This window comes from Protopterus annectens, chromosome 1.part1 (assembly GCF_019279795.1).
Source record: "Protopterus annectens isolate FY-2018-M chromosome 1.part1, PAN1.0, whole genome shotgun sequence".
Classification (NCBI taxonomy): domain Eukaryota; kingdom Metazoa; phylum Chordata; order Ceratodontiformes; family Protopteridae; genus Protopterus; species Protopterus annectens.
Window position 1 is genome coordinate 117,374,740 of NC_056726.1, and position 20,000 is coordinate 117,394,739.

At 36.3% G+C, this 20,000-nt stretch overlaps 1 protein-coding gene across 1 annotated transcript in view; it reads right to left on the bottom strand.

The window, feature by feature from the left end:
* The window catches only part of LOC122804062 (SH3 domain-binding glutamic acid-rich-like protein 3), a 70,188-nt gene that overhangs the window by 50,041 nt on the left and 147 nt on the right, over positions 1 to 20,000 (bottom strand). The window lies entirely within an intron of this gene.

Here is a 20,000-nt window from a genome sequence, read left to right on the forward strand (position 1 = left end):
CTGTTTAAAGATAGGCCTTACACTGAAGTAAGTCACTTACAATAACTACAAGTCTTTAGGAATCAGGGCCCATACAGTCAGGTTATTGTATTATTTTAGTACACTAGTAAAGGTGATGTTCAAGTGTGTAAGATGTTCTCTGGTTCTGTTCTCAGATGGCATGCTTTCTTTGCAGGTGTGCATGTCCTCCTTGTATTCATGTGGGTTTTCCCTGGGTACTCTGTTTTCTTCCGAAAGACATGCAGTAGGTGGATTGGCAAATTTAAATTGCTCCGTGGTGTAAGTACAGTATGTGTGTGTGTGTGTGTGTGTGTGTGTGTGTGTGTGTGTGTGTGTGTGTGTGTGTGTGTGTGTGTGTGTGTGTGTGTGTGAGACAGGGGGAGAGAGAGAGTGGAACAGAAAGAGACAAAGAGAAACTGAAACTTATTTATCTACTTCTGTTTGTTGACTGGATGTGTTGATCTAGTCAACCTTTTCAGCCATGACCTGAGCTCCCCTTAGGAGCACAGACATTTAGTTATATACAATTCTACATATAATCATTTCCATTCCCTACTTGCATAGTAAATACCATAGATGGTGGTTATTCACAGGGTCACTCTAGGAGTTGACTGTTACTTATAAGCATGGATGAAATGTTTTCTGAATTTAGATATTTAAAGCTGGATCCCTTTTGCTGTTAATGCCATTTTCAAAACAATAAATTTAATGGAGGTTAATAGCTTTCATTCTTTAACCTGTGTTTTAAGACTAACATCCTTTAACTTAAGATGATCTATGTAAGTGAAAAATACTTAATAGGTTCTTAATAGAGTTTAAATATATTTACTGTATATAAATTGAATTTATACACTGACATTTTATATTGTGTATTCTTGTTTAAATATGCTTTGCATGAATGCTTTTTAACATTGGTTTTAGAAAGGTTAAATTCAGTCACTTCTGATTTGCCATTAGTCATCACATGACGTTGCGATGTTATAGAACATGCGGCCACAATTTTTTTACAATGATTTGATGAAGTTCTTTGAATTGTTAAGAACAAAAGTGTTTAACGTCCACTATATTTATTGCTCTTTGTCAAGTGTTGGAAGGCTTCAGTGATGTTTTTTGATTTTTTTTAGTCTGCTTTAGTGTTTTGGGATCACTGTTCTTGGTTTGAGTATATACTTTTTGTGGTGCATTTTTATTTAAGCCTTAATAATGGTGGGTTACTGTGAGTAACTGCATTAATTTAGTGGCTGTTGACATGCAGTGAGAGATAGAATATGCTTAATGACATATTATCAAACATAATATGGTGAGAAATCAAAATATTTGCATTATGTCACAGATAAAGATATTTATCATACCCTCCTTCATCAGTATACACTTGTACACTGTTAGGATATATGTAAATATACACACACACACACACACACACACACACACACACACACACACACACACACACACACACACACACACACACACACACACACACATCTTGCTTGTAACCATAACAAATTTGATTAAACTTACTTATATTTACATATATATCCATATGTATATGTAAAAATTACAACTTATTATCTCAACTTTTTTTTTTATTTTTCAAATACATTTGAATGAATTGTATAGTATTTATACATGACATCTTAAATAACTATGTACACTATTTACATTAGCCTGACAGTATAATAGATTTTAATGTATACAGTTACTTTATAAGTATGTCCAATCCATTATCAGAGTGTCTGATCAATTATTATATAGCGTCAAGCAACGATAAGACTTTTCCCCAAGGGTTGTTGATAAATGGCTTTTGATAAATTCTTAGTTCTTTAATTTTAATTGCCAATAATTCTGTGGTCTTCAGTAGGCTGTAGAAGTCTACCAAAGTTAGTATTGTGTTTGTATTCCATCTTCTTGTTATACACTTCCTTGAAATTGCAGGTATAGTCCATACTAGATACATGTTTGACTTATTCAAATGAGGACCTTTGTTCACATTTAATAATATGAGAGCTTTAGTTAAATAAAATGATTAATTAAATAAAGCTTGTAGAAAGTTATTAATACCATTCCAAAATGGTTTAATTTTAACACAATCAAAGAAAATGTGGTTCCAATCTACAGTGTGTACTTGCTCATATCTCCAACATATTCCTTTTATGGAAGAACTAATTTTATTGACTCTGTCTGGGGTTAAGAATGCTCTGTACAAGCATTTCCAATTAAAAACTTTCCAGTATTGTGTAAAGGATGTATATTTTATCTATGATAAGATATTTTTTTAATATCTTCAGTTAACTGTATTGAGTGTCCTTTTGTTATATATTTCCAATATGAGGTTTTGGGTGTTGTTTTATAGTTTATCAATATTTTGTAAAATTTTTAAATAATGTTTCCCATGTCAAAGTCATTATATATGATTTCATATATGTATTTTGTAAATGTAGGTATTTCTTTAAATGAAGAATTGTTAATTATTCTACTTAAATCTTGTAAATATGACAGAATATTCTGTAAAGTTAGTCAGTTCTGTTGTGGAATTTTGTATGTTGTTTTTATTACTTGCATATCTAAAACTTTTAGTTCTTTGATACACTGGAGCCAACAAACAAATCATTTCTGTTCCCAGGAATTAATAATTTCTCTATATATTTCATGTGGAAAGTTCTTTGTGACTATAAATGGTGTTAAAAATCAAACCAGATTTTTAAATCTATATTTGCATTAAGAATTTTCCTAAATGAGTCAATGTAATAATTAATCATATGAATTTTAGTGGGTTTAGTTATGTTATATTACATACTAATGCATATTATGTGTCATGGCAAATTGTTTTTATCTGTTATTTGAAATTGTTTTTGTAAATCAAATTCACAAAAAAAAAAATATATATATATATATATATATATATATATATATATATATATATATATATATATATATATATATATATATATCAACTCCAACTCAAAAAGTCCAAACTAATAAAAAAGAGGACCGTGAGATACCACTGAGCAAGTTCTTTAATAAATTGAGTGCTTTCATCAGGCGTTCACTCCTAGACTTCTTCAGAATACATTAACAAAGTCACACATATTCCTGACCAGTTAAATACAAAATATTGCAGTCACATGATGTTAAAACAATCTATACATTGGTTAAAACTTCACTATATGTTTTAAAATGAACATGACTAAATATATCATTACCTAATTGATAAACCATGAAATCTTAAATACATAGTTAATAAAAAACAAACTATATCTACTGATTAAATACTAATGACATGAATCCATATTATAAAAACTCTCACTAAATGCATGTCTATACATTTACAACATTAGTACTAAACTATACGGGACAACCTGCTGCATGAAACCTTTCTCAAATGTTTTGTTTTATGTTGTTATAACCCTATTCATCCCCTATTGAGGTAAATAATGCAACATGATGGTGAAAGAATTCTTAAAAATCAAGACCATATTGGTAGTGAACCACCCCTTATGTTTATCAAGAAAAATAAAATTCCGATTTGAGTTTCAAATAACTGGAAATGGACAGTGTTTCATTCAACCCATAGTTGTTATTCATTGCATTGCACCTCAATTGCCAGAGCAATTCTCTGTATTCCAAGACTAATTCAACTGGCCCACCCTTTATATCATCACTCTGAACTTGTTCAAGAGCTGAAATTTTAAAATGGTGTTGTGGGTGCTCTAAAATGTGTTTGGCCAGTGCTTTCTTTGAATTGCCTTTTCTGATGTCGTATACATGCTGGTATATACGTTTATGTAATTTATTAATGGTTTTACCTATATAAAATTTTTCACATAGCTGACAAATCGCTATGTACACCAATCCTTTGCTCTGGCAGTTGAATTTTTTATTGAGGTGCACGTTCCCATAACCTTTTATGTGTATTCTCTTAGTCTCTTCAATAAGTGGACATTGTGAACAATGCCCACATTTTTTCATCTGTCCTACTTCTCTTTTAATACTGTTGGATTCCAATATGTTTTTAATACTTCTATCCTTTTTGTAGATCACTTTCGGTTTCTCATTTAACAAAGATTTACATTTGTCATCTAATGTCAACACTATCCAATTATTGTATATAATTTGTTTAATGTCAGAAAATACACTATCGAATATATATATATATATTATTCATCTGCACTTACTGTAACTGTCTTAGTTGCTCTTCTGCATGCTATCTGTTCAGTCACTCTTACTCTGCACTTATTACTACTTGTTAGTAGCCTTCTAATTTACTGCCTTCTGCACTTGTTTTTTTAGTAATTTGTTAATTTAATTGCATTTATTTGAACTGTATTTGCTGTAGTGTTGCTACACACTCGGGTGTGCTGGCCTGCACTACAATTTGAATTGTATTTACTGCTGTTTTAGCTGCTTTTCTGTAACAAAAATAAAATAAAAAATTCTAAGCTTGTTTCCTGCCTTTCCTGTAACTAGTCAAGTCCAGATACAGACTTGCTGTATCCAGGACTGTTGGTAAGCTTCTGAGCCCCTCAAGCCTTTCTGTGTTGGAGGGAAGACTTCTAGCTTATCAGTGGGAGTGGTAAGCACTAGGTAGCCTATCTACCATGGGAAGAGTGGGTTTTAGCCCTGAAATTGTAGTTCATTGGCCATTTGGGCAGTTTTTCCATCTCTTTCTACTTTCTGGTTAAAAGCCTGTTTTGTGTTTGGTCCCCACCTTTCCTATAATTAGTGTAATCCAGGTACAGATTTGCTGTATCCAGGACTGTTGGTAAGCTTCTGAGCCCCCCCAAGCCCTTCTCTGTTGGAGAGAAGCCTTCTAGCTTATCAGTGGGAGTGGTAAGCACTAGGTAACCTATCTACCACAGGAGGAGTGGTTTCTGGCCCAGAAATTATAGTTTATTGGCCGTTTGGGAAGTTTTTCCATCTCTTTCAACCTTCTGATTTAAAAGCCTGTGTTTGCGCTTGCTTCCTGTCTTTCCTGTTACTAGTCTAGTCCAGGTACAGATTTGCTGTACCCAGGACTCTTTGTAAGCTTCTGAGCCCCCCAAGCCTTTCTGTGTTGGAGGGAAGCATTCTAGCTTATCAGTGGGAGTGGTAAGCATCAGGTAGCCTATCTACCACAAGAGAAGTGGTCACTGGCCCAGAAATTGTAGCTATTGGCTGTTTGAGCAGTTTTTTTCCATCTCTTTCAACTTTCTGGTTTGAAAGCCTCACTTGTGCCCATTTCCCGCCTTTCCTATAACAAGCCTAGTCTGGTTACAGAGTTGCTGTATCCAGGATTGTTAGTAAGCTTCTGAGCCCCCAAGCTAGTTAGCCTAGTCTGGTTACAGAGTTGCTGTATCCAGGATTGTTAGTAAGCTTCTGAGCCCCAAAGCTAGTTAGCCTAGTCTAGTTGCAGAGTTGCTGTATCCAGGATTGTTAGTAAGCTTCTGAGCCCCCAAGCCTTTCTGCGTTGGAGGAAAGCCTTCTAGCTTATCAGTGGGAGTGATAAGCACTAGGTAGCCTATCCTCCATGGGTATAGTGAGTTTTGGCCCAGAAATTGTAGTTTATTTGGCCATTTGGGCAGTTTTCCATCTCTTTCAATGTTCTGGTTTAAAAGCCGCACTTACGCTTGTTTCCCACCTTTCCTGTAACTAGCCTAGACCAGATACAGAGTTGCTGTATCCAGGACTGTTGGTAAGCTTCTGAGCCCTGCAAGCCTTTCTGTGTTGGAGGAAAGCCTTCTAGATTATCAGTGGGAGTGGTAAGCACTAGGTAGTCTGTCTACCATGAGAGGAGAGGTTCTTGGCCCAGAAATTGTAGTTTATTGACCATTTGGACAGTTTGTCCATCTCTTTCAACTTTCTGGTTTAAAAGACCATGTCTGCATTTGTTTCCCATCTTTCCTGTAACTAAACTACTGGTAGCACTCGAAAGCCTTAAACTGATACAAGCCTTCTAGCTTAGGAGAGAGACTTTGGAGTGATTAAGTATTAGTTTTCTGTACTTTCTTGTTGTACTTAACTGTTTTCCACCTAAACGCAGATTTTCCAGCATTTATTGTGATTTAAAAGCTTGTTTTTTTCACATATTGTACTTATTTGACTGCCTGCACTTTTAAAAAGTTATTTTTTGTTTAAATAATTTGTTTAACTGTTGTAGGCTACACACCAAAGTGTGATAGCCTTTTCTGATCGTTTGTAGTCATTTAGAGCTGTTTTGAGTGTATTTTTTACTGTTTTTGCATTATCTTTAAAAAAAAAAAAATCCTTGTTTCTTGCCTTTCTAAGCTAGTATAGTCCAGTTTTCAGGCTAGTGCTGAATTCAGGGCTGTGATACTAGTTTCTGAGTTGCCCATACCTTACATGGATAGAAGGAAGTTTCTCTGTTCACCTGTGAGAGAGGGGAGCTTTGAGCAACCTATCTGTCCCTGGAGGAGTGGTTCCAGCCCAGAAGTTAGTGGTTTATTGGCCATTTTGGGCTAATTTCTATCTCTTTCATTTCCCTACTATAAAAACCACATTTGCACGGTTTTGTGCACCAGGCAGTGCTGGTTAGCTATGGTTAAATTATTCCCGGCTCCACTAAGTCTCCTCTTCAGTTTTTCCCTTGAAACTAGTCTAACTTTCAACCTAAGCACTCAAAAAGCATCTTACAGCCCAGCACTTGCTCAGACCTAATAGCAAGCACTAATATACCCTGACATTGATTGCCCAGCAGGACAAGACTCTTTATTCACCCCTCACCAACCAAGTGACTATGCAGCTCACCCTACTATTTAGGCATGACCAAAGGGCAACTTCAGGTGCACTCTTCAGTCCAGCTGGTGAATTTGGGTATCCTGAGGCAATGTTACAACTGCCTCATGTACACAGACAACCCTCTCCTCCTACCACAAAACACTAACATATGCGAGAGATGCAATTATACAGCCAAACTAGAAGCTAAGCTGTCTCCATCCAAGACTGGAACAGACAGTCAAGAGGAGAAGGTTATCACTTGCACCACAACTCCAGCTGCACACAGACCTAATAAAACAGCACTGGCAAAAAAATACACATAAATACACAAAATCATACTCGGACCCTCTAAATAAAAACCTGCAAAAGCATCAGAGACCTCCAAAGCAGACACCCAAACAACCTGCACTTCCCACCACAAACCAGACAACACATAAAACACAACATCAGTGTGCCGCACAACCACAGCCCTTAAGGCGAAATAACATACCTAACACACTAGTAATAGGTGACTGTATAGTCAGGCATACTGACGTCCCACTCACTAGGCTGGACAAGCAGAAGGTTACTGTTAGCTGTCTGTTGGGACCCAGAATCTGCCACATAACACAAGCACTCAGGTCACTCCAGAACAAGTACAAATATGACTCTGCCATTGTTCATGTTGGTGTGAATGACCTGAGATGTACCTCCCTGGACTACATAAAAAGAGACATGGAAGAGCTCCCTGATCATGTAGTCCAGGCTGGTATGACCCTGACCCTGAGTAGCATCCTGCCCTCACCAAGAATGATACCTCAGTATAAAGAAAAAATGATAAATTTCAACAATTGGCTAAGCTTCTGGTGTCATTCAAAGGGGATCCAGTGTCTGTCAGCCTGGACGACATGCTCGACAAGCCGCATTGCTTCACAAGAGACGGCTTGCACCTGTCACCCCTAGGCTTTCAAATACTGGCCAAGGCTCTTGCTGCCCCCATAGTGCCTTTTTTAGGCAAGGCTCAAAAGTCAAACCCACCTCCGTAAACCGCACAATTAACAAAAAACTGAGGGTTATGCTACTCAATGCCAGGAGTTTAAATGTCAAAATGCATGCACTCGAAGCACTCCTCAGTATGGAGAACGTTGACATCTGTGCAGTAACTGAAACCTGATTCAAGGCTCGAGAGAGCACCCCAGCACTACAGGGCTACAACTCATACCACACGTTTTGACCACAGAACACGGACCGAAACACAAAAGGAGGGGGTGCATCCATTTTCATCAAGGATACCTACACCTTCAGGTTAGTGGCACAGCATGATACCTCTGAGATCATCCATGTGCAACTAGCAATGGGCAAATCTGCAGTGCAAATTGTGTCTTGCTACAGATCACCCTCCATGACCCAGGACCACCACTCCACCTTTCTGGAGACACTGGAAAACATGAAGGTCCAACCAAAAACCCTGATATTGGGCGATTTCAGTTACCCTACCATTCACTGGGAAAACTGCTCGAGTACAAATTCCCAGGCCCAGCGCTTCCTGGAATTCATCAACTCAAATTCCCTGGATCAGCTGGTAAACTCCCCTACCAGAGGTGAAAACATATTGGACCTGGTCATCACCAACATGGGTGACAGGTGTTCCACACCAGAGGTCAACCCGTCACTGGTTAGATCAGACCATAAACTAATCACTCTGGATGTCCACACCCCACCACCACCCCCAACTAAGAAAACCACAGTAAAAAACGTTTCTAAAGCAAACTTCACCTTACTTAAGACAGAGGTGGTAAGTTTCACAGCCCCCACGCTAAAAGATAATGCTGCCCAAGATGCAGAAACCTTTACAAATGCACTCTATGAGCACCTACAAGGATGCATAGATCGTGTCATCCCTAGCAAAACCAAGACTAACTCCTCTAAAAGAAGGAAACCAGTTTGGTGGACCCCTGCAATAAACAGGCTATACAATAGAAGGAGGAAACTAGCTCAGAAAAAAAGCAAATCTCAAGAAGGAAAGACATACCTGATCAGTATCAGTAAGAAATTGAGGTCCCTCATGAAATTATCCAAGGCTTAACTTCAAAAGAAAAATAGCCAAGGATTCAAAAGATAACCACAAAGCCTTCTTTAGCTATGTTAAGAATCTAAGTGGCAACTCGCAGATATGCACTGAACTAGTGCAAAATAGCACAAAATATACTGATATTGCCAACATCCTGGAAGATAGATTCAGTGCAAACTTCACCCCCCTCTCACCTCCAAAAGAGCCACCAACAATACCGGAAAAGTGTAGTGTCCCAAAAATCACAGACGCACAGAAAACAGTCCTTTCAAAAGCCAAAAACACAGCATCAATGGGACCAGATGGTGTCCCAGGCTACATCTTGCACGAACTACAGAACGAACTAACCCGCCACCTAAACACACTGTTCATCCTCAGCCTCTCCACAGACTATATGCCCATAGAATGGTGCACAGCGATGGTTATTCCTCTCCACAAAGGAGGGGCCACAACTGATGCTGGTAACTATCGCCCCATAAGCCTGACTAGCCTGGTCTGCAAGGCTATGGAGTGCATCATCATGGAACTTATTAACAAAGACATTGGGAACCTCCAAACACTTGACCCGACCCAGTTCGGCTTTAAGGGCAGATTATGCCTTCTAAACCTGGTTGACTTCTTCGAGACAGTCACCAAGGCCATAGACAAGGGAAAGGTGGTTCACACAGCCTACTATGACCTCGCCAAGGCTTTTGACACCATTCCCCACTCGGGTATTACAGAAAATCTCACCAGCCTGAACATAAACCCCTATGTCATGAGATGGGTTGCCAACTGGCTTACAGACAGAACTCACACGGTAAGAATAGCAGGCTCCAGGAATGACTCTAAACCAGTCACAAGTGGTGTCCCACAAGGCTTGGTCCTGGGACCCCTATTGTTTGGCATATACTTCTCAGAAGTACAGGCAAACACAGGAGGACTATGGCTAACCAAGTTCACTGATGACTGCAAACTGGGAGCCATAACTGACTCTCTGGCTGACACGGACATCCTCCAAAAGGGCCTTACTGAGACGGACACCTGGTGCCAAAGTCATGGCCTCAAGCTAAATGCATAGTCATCCCATTTGGGAAAAACAAAACACCTATGAATTACCACATAGGTGGCAGCCCCCTTAATATAGAAGAGGTAGTAAGAGATCTGGGGACCCAGGTAGATAGTAATCTCTCCTTTGACAATCATATTGCCAAAGTAGTTAGGAAATCCTTCTATGTAGCCCATCTAATTACTAAAGGGTTTGCATCTAGAAATACAGAGGTTATAGTGCCCCTCTACTCATCACTCATTAGACACATCATAGAGTATAATGCCCCATTTGGGATGTACCTCACAAAACACTTCCAACAGCTGGAAAGACCACAAAAGTACCTCACCAAGAGGATTACTGGTCTCAAACATATGTCGTATGCAGCCTGACTGAAAAAACTCCGGCTGTACTCAGTGGCATATCACTTACTCAGAGGTGATCTCTGCCTGACTTATAAAGCCATGTCCAACTCAGAACTGATGGACATGCTCCACCTAAAGAAATCCAAGTCACTGTGAGCCATGCACTCTACTGAGCTAAACCTCGCCACAACAATAAATAGAACATGCCGGAGGGATAGATTCCTGTCACAGAGACTCCCCATGCTTTGGAACAAAATTCCAAATTACATCAGGCAGAGCCCCTCACTAACACACTTCAAGAGAAACCTTGACGAGTGAATGGGTAACAGAAAATACACCCCTGGGATCACTTCATTGGCTCTGCTTGACAGAGGATCAGTTAATTAATCAATGGGGTGGTGAAAGCTGGCACACTCTGGCTAGGCTTATAAATGCCCTCGAGCAGATAGCATAGTACCTACCTATGAACCTATAAACCTATATTACAGTTAGTAATTCTTTCCAGTTTGCAGAGTAATTTGGACTTAACCACTCTGAGATTGTTTTAGATTGTTTTAGATATTGATACTTTTATATATGTTTCTATATCAGGAAAGTTTAATCTCTCCTGTTTCCAGGGTCTGATAAGATGTATTAAAGCTATTCTGTTTCTTTTGGGAAACCATAAAAAAATTTATTAGGCATAAATTTATTTCTTTAGGGATATTTCTTTCTGGTAACAGTTGTGTTGTCAAGGCTATATATAGGATCTTGGGCAGTAAAACCATTTTTATTAATTGTAGTCTATCTTCAAATGTTAATATTATTTTGTTCCATTTTTCCACAGAGATTTTAATTGTATCAATGATATTATTGTAGTTTTTTAGACTAATTCATTATTATCCTTGCATAACTCAATTCCTAGATATTTAAGGTAGATTCTTGTTTCCCTATGATGTGATCTCCCTTAGTCTGCCATTTTTTTTTCTTTATTTAAAAATAAAAAATTTGATTTTGATTTATTGAAATGGAGTCCTGAAGTCATGTGAAATTTGTCAATTAATATATCTAATTTTTCTAATGTCTCTTTTGTATTAATGTTAGTAATATGTCATCAGCAAATAGCTTTACTTTAGAATTGTACTGTTTATAAACATCTATTCCTTTGATTTTTATATTGTTAAAAATTGAATCTGCCAATATTTCAATAGCCAGAGCAAATATAATCGGTGACATGGGACATCCTTGTTTAGTGCCTTTTGTTATATGTATAGATTCAGAGGTAAAAGGACCTAACTTGACATACACTAAATTATTTGTGTATATATATATATATATATATATATATATATATATATATATATATATGTATGTATATATATATATATATATATATATATATATATATATATATATATTCTTTAGGAGATGAACAAAGGATGCAGGAAATTCAAATAGCATTAGGATTTTGAATAAATAGTCCTAATTTAGGGAATCAAAGGCTTTCTCTATATCTAAGCCAATTATGAATGTTTCTTTATTTTCTTTACTAACATAATCTATAACAGAAATTATCCTTTTAATATTGGCATGTGTGTGTGTGATGTATAAATCCAGTTTGATCACTATTTATTGTTTTGGATAGTGGTATTTTCATTCTGTTAGTAAATATTGTCATAAATATCTTATAGTCATTATTTAATAATGATATAGGTCTATATGAGGTACAAGGGTTTGGGGATTTGTTTTATTTTAGGATTGGCATGATTAAGGAATATCTCTAAGAGAGTGGTATTAAAGCTTGTGACTGAATTTATAATAAGAGTTTTATGGAAGAGGGATAGTAATGAAGGAAAAAGTTTATATATTTCCATAATTATGTCATCTATATCTGGGCTTTATTATTTTTACCATCTTTTATTGTATCTGTAATTTTTTTGTAGGATATGGTTGCTTGTACATCTAGTTTTAATTTTCCTGGTATTTTTTATTAGAACAGTCTTCATCTAGATTTAATTGATCTATATGCATATTTTATTTTTGAAATGTTCCATATATTGATTTCTATAGGCACCAAGAATGTCACATATATCCGAGACATTTTCCCTTTCTTTTCATGGAAGATACTTTTAACGTTATTAGCTTTTGACTGTATTTTGATTCTTGTAGATAAATTATGTAGATTTTTGGGAGAAGTAGCCAAGGTATTAATTTTTAGTTTTTCTAAAGCTAAACTAGTTTTATGTGTTAGAATTTCATTGTATTCATTGTTTACTACTTCTACTTTTTTTTCATCTCCAAATGATTTTGATTTCTTTCAGCTTTTACTGACAAAAGTTTGGATTGTAGATCTAATAATTCAGAATCCCATTCTCTGATTTTTTTTTTATACAAAGTTAGGGTTTTACCCATATATGTAAGCTATTAATGAGTCCCATATCATTATTTTATTTATCTCTGTGGTGTAATTAATATCTAAGAAGAGCAGTAATTCAGATAATAAACAAGGTTTGAACTCTTTAATTTTAGTTATATATGCTGGAATTCTGGAGTTAAAGACTAATGGTTTGTACCCACTTTGAAGCTTTAGTATTAATGAATTGTGGTCTGAAAAGGGGCAAGGAGTAAATGAGAAACTAATTATTTTAGAGTATAAGTCATGGGCAGCAAATATTTTATCTATTCTAGTTTGGGTACCAAATCTGTGATCTTGATGGGAAAACAACAAGGATTTATCTTCTTTAAATTTGAGAGTATCTACAAGACGAAATGATTCTACCCACTTGTTTAAAGCTTTTTATACAACAGATGTACGCAGTGGTCTTTTATTTGTAGTTTCAGAAATATCAAATAAACAGTTAAAATATCTTCCTAATATTAAGTTGCCTTTATAATTATTGGAAGTGAAATCCAAGTGCTTTTTAACAGTTCCTACTCTAATGCCTGGGAACCAGTATAGATTGGCTAGGGTTCATATTCTGTTATTATATTTAACTATTACTAATACCATAAGGCCTTCTTTATCTTCATACTTATAAATCATTTCTGGGTTAATCACATTTGTTTTCCATACATTTTTCCATAAAATTGTTACCTCTTTTGTCTTTGTTTTATAAGATGATTGCCCAATATCATATATTCCTTAGGATTCCATTTATAATTGTCATTTGTTTTGAAATACGTTTCTTGAAGGAAGACAATTTGTGCTTTGTTCAGTTTTAAATATTTCAGTAGATCTGATCTCTTGCTAAGATTGTTTAAGCCATTGGTATTTAAAGATAATAAAGTTAAATCCATCTTAGGTTATTTAGACTATGTATTTTTTGTTTTATTGTGACTATTAAACATTTTCCTCTGATGACTATAAAGTATATGTTTGAGCTTTTAAAGGAAATTATCAGTTTTATACTTTGAGTGTTTACCAATAAAGTAAGGTTTTGGTCAGGCATACCAACAATGTTTTTGTGAAATAAATTTAAATTAATGAATGTTAACAAAACTCAGATCCGCACTAGCCATGGAATGAAAATCATTCCTAATCTGATGGATAAACCTAAGTCCATCAGATTATCACTCATACCTTGACAATCTAGAAAATCTGAGCTCCATAAATTGAATTATCATATGGAGAATATTTGTAATAGGAATAAGCGATATTTATGTTATTTTGAACAGATATAGTACTATTGTAGATTAGCCAGAATTCTAATACAATATAAATGTCTACTTATTGTATAAGCAATTAATAGTTACATGAAAGATAGATGAGAAGCAATTCAATCATAGTAAAGTAGGATGTATCATATATAAAACTTCAGTAAAAGATTATAGCACACTGTTATTTAACATATTCACCCTTACTGATGAAGTCTTTCAAAACTTAATAGAAATAGATGGTAATAATATTTATACTTACTTAAAGCAGCAAGTTTGTTTTATGTGAACATTGATGAAAGTTAGTGCATTTTAATTATCAACAAATTCACTTATTGTGATTAATGATTATAAGTTCCCTTTCCATATTCATAAATGCCATTTTATGGCATATACTGAAAGTTTTTAGATTTAAATGGCAACATTTTATTTTGTATAATCAGCAAAGGTTAAACTGAGTGATTATTGTTAATTTAATACTATTTGTTCAGAATGTGATTGTTGCATTCTGTGACATTCCTAGTTCAGGCTTCAATTGTTTCCCTTGAACAACTTTGTCAGTTTGATGTCATGTATAAAACATTAGTTACCTTGGTAACAGCTTAAGTATTATGTATGGTCAAGATGTGCTACAAAACCACAATTCAAGTTAAAGCAATTATATGACTTGCTATGCACATTTACTTATATAAGTAAATCATCATGCTTCCCCTTGATATTCAATGTAGTGTATGTCATTTATGACAAGTTAAAACAGTAGTGTTATTAAACACAAGCCCATGTTATTAAACTGAGTGTCTATTGTCAGTTTAATAATATTTGTTCAGAATATGAGTGTTACAATCTATGACATTTCAAGTTCAGGCTTCTATTGTTTCTCTTGAACAACTTTGTCAGTTTGATGTCATGTATAAACATTAGTTACCTTGGTAACTGCTTAAGTATTATATATGGTCAAGATGAGTTACAAAAACTACAATTCAAGTTAAAGCAATTACATGACTTGTTATGCATATTTATTTATATAAGAATAGCACAAGCCCATGTTATTAAATCCTGTCTTTAATATCTAAATTCAACTGACTGCTTCATCTTATATGACGATTATATATTTTATGTCTAGATTTACTAAAATCATACATTACATAACTATTGTTTGTGTGTGTGTGTGTGTGTGTGTGTGTGTGTGTGTGTGTGTGTGTGTGTGTGTGTGTGTGTGTGTGTTTTGGCTGTTGCTTAGTTATTTGAGAGACCACAAGCTGTAATGCTTATTCTTATTATTAGCTCTTTCCAAGCATGTTTATACAGTCCATAGACTTTAAATTATGAGACCCTTCTCGTTTCTTATTTGTTATAAGTATATTTCCATCCTTACATACACACATATCAGTACTTCAAGCATGGGGCAACAATGCCCATCCAGTTTTGCCAGAATACCATTCAATAGTTGGTGTGTTTCCAGGCTGCTCTTAAAATATCCAAACCAATATTTGTCCTGTTCCAGTTTACCAGCCTGTTCCATGCAGTGGCCACTCTGCCAGTGAACCACTCAACACACCTTCCATTCTTACAGATATTTTGACAAAGGAAATCTGATGACTCTCTAGCACTTCCCGGCAATCCCAAACACCCCTAGAATCAGCTATCCCCATATGCCCAACAGGTCCAAGCAAGCTCACCTCCCACAGCACTGCAAAGGGTACTGCACAAGACCAAGTTCTCTTAGTCTTTCACAATAACTCAGACTTCCACTATTATGTAAGTCCTTAATGTATTTGGACCAAAAATAAAAATATGAAATTGCGCTTCTTATTTTTTTAATCAAGAATCAACTTAATGAGCTAAACGAAGTGCTGGGAGACCATCAATATGTGTACATGTGGTTTAAAACAGCCCCTTTATTTTATATATATATATATATATATATATTTTTTTTTTTTTTTTAAACTAAAAACTTCATTGTCGAGAATCATCTCAGAGGCTCCTCAGAGAAATTAAGCATTATCATCACTCTGTCTTCATTACTATAGCAACCTGGGAGTGTCTGCTTCTGTTAGTGTGTCTGTGTACTGCATACCAGAGGCTTGCTATGCAGCTGAAGCAAATCTTCACTTCACTTCACTGCAACTACAAGCCTAAATTCCATCCCTTTCAGTGAGGCATCAGCCAGAAAATTAACAGAGAGCAAACAGATAACAAAAAAAAAAACTCCCAACAAGCCGCCACAACAAGAAATAACACATTCTTTCAGCCTTCCCACCTCTCACTCAGCAGATGTATAAACAAACTATTCTCTGCCAAAATATCCCAAATCACAGTTTTATCCATCCCCTTCCCCTGGATCCAGGCAAAAACACCAAATGTCTCTTCCTAATACACAAGCATCAGTAAACCTCGATCACAAGCCACAACCCACAGCTTCCCAGAAACAAAAATGGCAACATACAACAGCTGACAGACACAGCTGCATCCACACACACCATGTCAGGCTTAATCAAACAGCACTCGAGGCTATGATGCCTGCCATAATTGATATTAACTATGTTTAGACAGAATAATGATGACATTTGTACTAGCTGCCAGACATGGCTGCATCCACATACACCATATCAGGATCGATCAAACAGCACTTGAAGCTATGATACCTGCCATAATTGATATTAACTATGTTTAGACAGAATAATAATGATATTTGTACTAGCTGCCAGACAGAGCTGCATCCATGCACACCATATCAAGATTGATCAAACAGCACTCATAGCTATGATACCTGCCATAATTGATATTAACTATATTTAGACAGTAGTTTATCTATAGATTTCTGATGTTTTAAAACTTGAAAATAATAAAATTTTCCTATATTATTATACTAGTTTATGGCGCTCTCAAAATTTACTGCTCTCAGTTGGCCATTCCTGCTCCGCCCCACAACTTATTGCCAAAGTTCTTTTTATTAAACAAGGCATAACTGTTTGCTATTTCTGTTAACTTTGCTGCTGCTTAAGGTTGGAAGAGGTATCATTTACAAAACAGATACTGAGCATATAAAATGCTTTATGTATACACATATCTGGGTGTGGTACTACATTGTATAACTACACATTATGTCAGGCACCACAGTAACATTGCAAGACAGATGTGAAAAATATAACACCAGAGGTAAATTATTTAAGCAATAACCCATGCCTGGGTGTGGGTAATGCTGGATTTACCCATGGTTGGTGTGGTTTGGTCATGAGGGCGAAGCCCGAGTAGCCAAACAAAGACAACTGTGGGTAAATCCAGCATTACCCACACCCAGAAGTGGGTTATTGCTATTATACAATGACATTATTTAAGAAAAAAATACTTACTTTTCTTAAATAATAGCATTGTATAATGCCTCCATACTGCCCTTCCGCAGCTGTCCGGTATCCTGGAGCAGTTCTGATGTACTGCACATGCCTATGCTACGCAGTACATCAGAGCTGTGTGTAGAGGAAGCAAGAGAGAAAGGAAGATCTCCGTTCTCCTTTTTAAAACTGTCTCACTATGTTAAACGAGTTTAACATAGTGAGACAGCTTTAAAAAAAGGAACGGAGAAAGGAAGATCTCCATTGCTTTTTTTTAAGATATCTCGCTGTGTTAAACTCATTTAACATAGCGAGATTACAGCAACATAGCCCTTCCATTCTCCGTTGCTGCCTAACACACAAAAAAAGTAAAGACTTGCACAAATGAAAAAAGTCCGGGCGATCGGACCTTTTTCAATTAGTGTAAGTCAGATTTACAACGGGCACGCTGACCAATCAGCGTGCATGTTTTGGAATATTAATGGGGGTTCATTGTATAATAGAAAATATGCCGTGCAAGGTGGTATCATTACAACTAAGTTATGCCATATAAGATGCATCACTGTCATTATTCACCAAGTTTAAGTTGTTGCAACATTTTAGTTCTGTGCTTGTCATCCTGATTTTCCTCCCTGGTGTTCCCATTACTTGATGCTGCAGCATCTGTGTGGTTGCAGAACCCCAGATGCATATTGGAACCAAGACAAGTGCATTTTCACTGACCCAGTTTCTTTCCTTCTAAGTCACAGTACAGAAGGTACATGGCTTATGTAGAAATAAAGTCTGTTAGTTCCTTCCATTGATCTACTTCATTTAACTGCATGTCAGCAAGACGCAATCAGAGCTCAAATGGAAGCTCTAAACTGCACTGTGCTAGAATAAAAATAAGATGCAGAGTACCCCAACAGCACAAGTAGAGGTTCTGAACTGCAATGTGCTAGAATAAAAATAAGATGCAGAGTACCCCAACAGCACAAGTAGAGGCTCTGAACTGCAGTGTGCTAGAATAAAAATAAGATGCAGAGTACCCCAACAGCACAAGTAAAGGCTCTGAACTGCAATGTGCTAGAATAAAAATAAGATGTAATCAGAGTACCCGAGCAGCACAAACAGAGGTTCTGAACTCCACTGTGCTAGAATAAAAATAAGATGCAATCAGAGTATCCGAGCAGCACAAACAGGTTCTGAATTACACTGTGCTAGAATAAAAATAAGATGCAATCAGAGTACCCCAACAGTACAGACAAAGGTTCTGAACTACAGTGTGCTAAAATAAAAATAAGATGCAATCAGAGTACCCCAACAGCACAGACAGAGGGTCTGAACTCCACTGTGCTAGAATAAAAATAAGATGCAATCAAAGTACCCCAACAGCACAGACAGAGGTTCTGAACTACAGTGTGCTAAAATAAAAATAAGATGCAATCAGAGTACCCCAACAGCACAGACAAAGGTTCTGAACTCCACTGTGCTAGAATAAAAATAAGATGCAATCAGAGTACCACAACAGCACCGACAGAGGTTTTGAACTCCACTGTGCTAGAATAAAAATAAGATGCAATCAGAGTACCCCCAACAGCACAGACAGAGGTTCTGAACTACAGTGTGCTAAAATAAAAATAAGATACAATCAGAGAATTCCAGCAGGGCAAACAGAGGTACTGACCTCCAGTGTGCTAGAATAAAAATAAGATGCAATCATACAATCCCAGTTGAACAAAGAGAATTTCTGGACTGCAGTGTTCTAGAATAAAAATAAGATGCAATCAGAGTGAACCAGCAGTACATACAGAGGTTCTGAACTCCAGTGTGCCACAGTAAAAATGAAATGCCATACTTCGATTTGCCTAAGACATTCTGCCTCTCCATGTAATGCTTGACCTATGTCCCTTAAGTTTCATCACTATGTTTCTTCTGTCTGTATAGAGTTGCACACTTAAAATAACCAGTGTTGTCTCAGGGTTGGTTGTAAATGCCCCACCATGTGACAATATTCAGAATTCTGACCATCCTGATAATAGGTTATCTAGCTCTCTTTCCAGACAGCTGGGGCTAGGTATAAAGATACACTATCTCAGGGTTAGTGTGCTTACAGCATAAACTATTTTTGTGTGTCTGTTTTGGATTTGGTCAGTTCAAGTTTTAGTAAGCATCTACTGAGAGTTTCCATAGTTAGTCTAAGTATTTCATATTAAAAATAAATAGTTCTCTGAAAAAATAATTACTGGTTTCCTACTGCATGCATTCTAACCTCTTGGAACATATAGTGCGAATACTAAAACACCTTGCTATAAAATTAATTTCAAATGCAAGGCTGGCAAATGGCCAACAAACCTTCCCTGACAACAGGGTGTGCCTCACATGGCTTCTATTAGGTGATTCAAAATAAGGGAAAGAAGAACAGCAGGCACGGAAAGGAATACATTACCCAAGTTAACAACTGTTCCTGCACATCACCCCTGTAAATAACAGAGACAAATGGAAAAAATACTCATTTTTTTTCAAAATCATCTTGTACTTCCCCAGATGCCTTAATAGTTTAGCATTATAAACTTTAATGTGCTTACTTGCCTGAAAGTTAAGCATTTAAGAAACACACTCTGAAATATTTATCTACCTTGTATTTCATTAATGCAAGCTTCTGACTTTGACAATGATAGCTACAGGAGCATAAGCTGTTTCTAATGAACCAAGAACTTTCTGCCAGTGCAAAGTCATTCTGCTTTCATTGATCTGTGCTACACCAGCATTGCACAGCATATTACACTGTCTAAATGGTGACACACACTGTCTAAAATTCTGCAAGTCTTTTGAATACTGTATGAAATGCTTTCAGCAACAAAGAATCAAAGGAGCAGTAAAGAAAAACTCCAAAGACT